This window comes from Penaeus monodon, chromosome 2 (assembly GCF_015228065.2).
Source record: "Penaeus monodon isolate SGIC_2016 chromosome 2, NSTDA_Pmon_1, whole genome shotgun sequence".
NCBI lineage: Eukaryota > Metazoa > Arthropoda > Malacostraca > Decapoda > Penaeidae > Penaeus > Penaeus monodon.
The window spans coordinates 58273334-58278333 of record NC_051387.1 but is presented as its reverse complement, the minus strand read 5'-3'; the positions used below and the strand labels follow the sequence as shown (position 1 = coordinate 58278333).

The window sequence follows — 5000 nt, the reverse complement described above, 5'->3', positions numbered from 1 at the left end:
GACACAGTAATTCTCTGTATACCTTTGATGAAGAAAATGATTACTTGTTATTTCAAGATAGGATAATCAAATGGAGAGATAATTCTTCTGTAAAATTTGAATATAACATGCTAATTTGGGTTGACTTGACATTTGTGTTTTTGAAAACCGGTGAAGAGACAGTGGTGTTAATCTGAATAAAGAATAATTAAGGCCATAACTTGGTATTGAAAATAACACGGATGGGAAATGGAAACAGTTGAAAAAGAAAAGTAAAAAGATAACTATTAATGTCCCAAGTCTTTCATAAAGTGATCTTCAACACTTTTACCTTCCTCATAGAATCTTAAAAAAAAAAGACTGTATGTACATATATACTTAATGTTTGAAAAAGTCTAGTGTATATGCTAAGGACCATAAACTATGGGATATGGTGGTCTGAAGATGTTTCTTCTATCTCCATGAATCCCACGTGCCATTCTGAGAAATCTATTGTGTGGGTAAATTAAAGAGATCTTAAAGAGCTTAGAAGAGAGCCTTCATCTTCCTCTGTTTACTTAGTTTATGTCAAAGTTTTTAGTCATTGGTTCCCGGTTTTGTTGTGTGTTTTTTTTGGTGTCCCAGTTCGTTTCTATTTTTCATTGTGGTTATCTTGTATAGGACTTATTTTCACTCCTCGCGGACAGGTCTCGCGACGTTACGCTAGCATCCACCAGCCTCGTACTCATCCAGTCCCCGTAAGATGTTAATAAATGATGAAAATTTAACACTTTTGTTCTTTCTTATTGATTTTAGATTATTCTTAAGCATTATGAAGTATTTTTATAAGGGATAATATCACTTGTATAAATGTACATTTTCCCCCCTCAAAAAAATAGTTTGTGGGTGTTGTGTGATCAGCTTCAACCCGTCCGTGAGGAAACAAAAATCCCTAAAAGCCGTGTTGTTTCAAACAAAATAAAGAATGGGTGACAAAGAGTCTTCTGCTCTGGCATTTTTTTCTCCAAATTAAATAATAACTTCCTGCTGTTGTTTTGTTGTCCTTTTGGTAGCTGTTCTAACCCTGTGGGCACAGGTGGCAAGAATACATGCCATGCCCACTGTAATATAAGTTCATTTATGGGTCTATTGTTGTTTAGTCACCAAGGAGTCAGTTATTAGTCCTACCCTTTTCCTTGATTTTTTAAAAGTTTCTTTTCTATTATTTCATTGTCTTTAATGTTACCAAGATTTTAATATCAGTTTCGTAACCATAATATCAATAAGAATGACAGTATTGATATCAATAGTTTTAGAAAGAAACATGTTTTCCCGCAATTTCAAGGAATGGGGGAATCAGAAGTGGTTGCTTTTGATAGACCCCCTGTTGGCTGAGCACATGTGGAGCCAAATATATGTAGTAAAATTCACAAGAAACTACAGGGACAGTACATAAATCTGTAGTGATTGGGTTAAGCCATCCATTCAAAAGACTGGAAAACTTACACCTAGAATTTTAATTATATGTACTCAGGTGTGTTATGATTATGTCGTATGTAATATAATTGTGGAGATTTTTTTTATATTCAATTTTGAAAATGCTATATGCATTGTTTTATTCTTGGGATTCTAGAGTTATACATAACTTGACAATTTAGAATAAAAGATATAGTCATTTGTAAATATTTATTTCTAAACAGAAGACCAGCTTCTGACAGAAAATAACAGAATAGATAAATAGTGATATAAATACATAGAAACAAAGCAGGTGGTACGAATATCCATCTGGGCCTAACTTGTCAGAAACACAAATAATACCAAAATGACGAGGAAAGTTAATTTCATAGTTGCAAAACTGGTATGAATGAGAGCGAATAATTTTACAATACAAGCTGACATTGCCACATTTGATTTTATAAACTGTCGTCAGAATTAGTGTAAAACAAAAATGTCAGTGACCCATCTTGTCCTGTGACTATAAAATCATTGTGAACATGCTCACACTGTCTTTCTAAAAACAGTCCCTTTATGTTGGTTTATTAAAAAGTGCACAGATTATAAGTGCGCCAACAACGTGAGACAGAACACTTTTTTCCCTCCTGTTTTTTTTTTTAAGAAAAGATGGTTATTACTTCCCACCAGTATTTAAAAGTACTTTATACTATACTAACTAATAACATCAATTTGTTTAACTTAACCAACATTCTTGGCAGTAAAGTTTCTCTGAACCACATGTACCCGAATCATGTCTTCAGAACCAAAACTTTAATAAAGAGAGAAATAGAATAATACTAGAAATACATTACAAATGAAAGAACAATCAACAAAAAGAATAATGGCATCAATTCAAAATAAACATTTACGTCTCCACATGTTCACCGCCTTGATGATCTTATTCAAGGAAGAAGAACGTTAAGAGGCCACGGCATCTTATCCTTGAAGGGAATTCCGTTGGGATAGTGACGATGGAGGTTGTTGAAAACGTCAATCATCTCTTCAGCGGACGAGGGGCAGGAGGGGTACAGTCTGTTACACTCGTTTCCTGTGTATCCCATGTAGGCTGCGTGGGTGTAGGGATGGAATGAGTAGGATTCCATCATTCGGTCCAACAGCCTGTGAAAAAGGAGGTGAGAAATGTGCCTTTGTTTCTTAAATTTGAAGGGGAAAGAGCCCATACAGCTACCAAGAAAATTGATCATGGAAACTTCCTATGCATATGTAATATCTAGTTTATGAGAGGTGTTGTAAAAAGAGAAACAAATGTATAGAAAGCCAGTCAGTGTTAGAAAAAGAAAAGAAAAAAATGAAAGAAAGAAACCTACCCCATAAACCTGTCTCCAGTAAAACCACTGACAATGTCGCTGAAGAGGTCTCGCTTCTTCCTCTTGCCGAAGTCCAGTCCGAGATTACTAAGGAAGTTTAGGAACCCATTTCTCTGTCTCCTCCTGATGGGCCGACGTCTGATGCCCTGGGGACGTGTGCCTTGCCTCTCCACAGGCTGTCCATCCTGGTTTTCCCTGAAGGCGGCTCCAGCGAAGGGAGCAAACTGCTGGAAGCCAGTTTGGGCGAACTAGGAAAGAATTTCTTGTTATTCAGTGTGAAATATCTTGTTGGTCAGGACTCTACATTAAGCACTCACACTTGGTCAACACTATACTACAGACACGCAGACACACACACACACACACACACACACACACACACACACACACACACACACACACACACACACACACACACACACACACACACACACACACACACACACACACACACACACACACACACACACACCTGCGAAGGCGGCGGCTGGAACTGAGGATTAAAGCTGCCAGCAGGAGGAGGTCCAAATCCCTGCTGGGGGAAGGGTTTGTTGAAAAGCAGGCTGTTGCGGAAAGGCCTGCTGTGTGGGGAAGCCTTGGGCGAATACCTGCTGTTGGGGGAAAGCCCTGCTGAAGCACCTGCTGCTGGGGGAACCCTGTCTGCTGGGGGAAACCCTGGGGGAGACCCTGGGGGAAACCTTGCTGAACTAGCGAAGGATCTTGGATGAGTCCTTGCTGGAAGGTCTGCTCGAGAGTCGACTGGACACCGGGGTTTAGCAGTGACTCGCTAGAAAAGGGGAAAGGAAAAAGGGGGAGTTTTTAAGGATATATACTCTATCGGCGCCTGGGCTATACCAATAACAGACAGAAAATAAGAGAAAAGCGAGAGACAGACAAAAATTACAGACGAGACAATCCTTACAAACAAAACAAAGGAACAAACACACCTCCACCAAAGAACGAAAGAAAGAAAGAAAAAGAAACCCAACCCAACAAAATACAACAAGAAAAAAGAAAATTCCAAGCAGCAAAAGGCAAATAAACTCACGGCGAGAAGGTGTTGGTCGCAGAGGCCATTGAGCACATGACCCTCTCGAGGCACTGGAATCGGTCCAGAGAAGGAATCGTCGAGCGTAATAAATCGTCTACGTTCTCTAGAGCTCTGATGGAAGAAGAGGAAAGGGAGATGAAAAAGCATTATTTAAACGTCTCATTGCTTTTCATTTTTTTTTTAACTGTGACCCCCATCAATGAAAAATGCATTATTTAACGTCTCATTGTTTTATTTATTTTTTACTATGACCCCGATTAATGAAAAATGCAGGGTTTAACGACTCAATGTTTTTTTTTTTTTTTTTTTTATAATGACCTCCCCCCCATTTATTTAACGTCCTATCATTCTATATCTTTATTTTCATTTGTTTGTATCTTTATATTTAATGTCTCATTGTTTTCTGTTTTTAATTTGCTATCATATTTTTATTTCTTTGTAATTTTTATTATCTTTTTGCATGTGGTGGTTTTGTGTACTTTTTTTGCACATATTTTTATTTTCTTTATGTTGGGATATTTTGTAATTTAGGAAGCATAATTTGTTCACTGTTATGTACTTAGTATTTCTTAAACAATTAGCTCTTTTAATATACTGCTAAACTAGTAAAATTGATTAGTAGATTTTGGTATCTTACAAATCACGGCTCACTAGCCTTTGTAAGATATCCTGTTAAAAACACGTCATTAATATGTCTATAAACCTTATGCTTACAGTTATGTTTCGTGTCTGGACTTCTTTGAAGATAGAAAGAGAGAGAGAGAGAGAGAGAGAGAGAGAGAGAGAGAGAGAGAGAGAGAGAGAGAGAGAGAGAGAGAAGAGAGAGAGAGAGAGAGGGGGGGTTAGAGGTAGACAGAGACAGAGATAGATAGAAAGATAGATAGATAGATAGATAGAAACAGACAGACAGACAGACAGACACCTCATTCAGCTAGTTAATTTCAGTGACTCGTAGGGAGGCTTTAGCAAACGGAGCATTACTCCAGTTGCCTGTCGGAGAGCCGTGCATGCCAAGACTCACGGAAGTCAGTAACACGTCACCTAAATGAGTCTCTGCTCGCACACACACCCCGCTCATGGAATTTCTGAACCTGTTTTTTTTTATTTTTTTTTTTTTAGATATTCCATGATCTATTCCAGCACGAGGTTATGCTTTGAGCCCTCTGTCT

The 5000-nt window shown here is 38.0% G+C and overlaps 1 protein-coding gene and 1 pseudogene across 1 annotated transcript in view; one reads left to right on the top strand and one right to left on the bottom strand.

Annotated features, from left to right (window-relative positions):
* LOC119584234 (guanine nucleotide-binding protein subunit gamma-1-like) overlaps positions 1-1003 on the top strand; it is a gene marked incomplete at its 5' end in the record, with an annotated part of 13143 nt that extends 12140 nt beyond the window's left edge. The window contains 1 exon segment of the mRNA XM_037932748.1: positions 1-1003. This exon segment is cut by the window's left edge and continues 1445 nt beyond it.
* Positions 1004-1630: 627 nt separating this feature from the next.
* LOC119584213 overlaps positions 1631-5000 on the bottom strand; it is a 24034-nt pseudogene continuing 20664 nt past the window's right edge.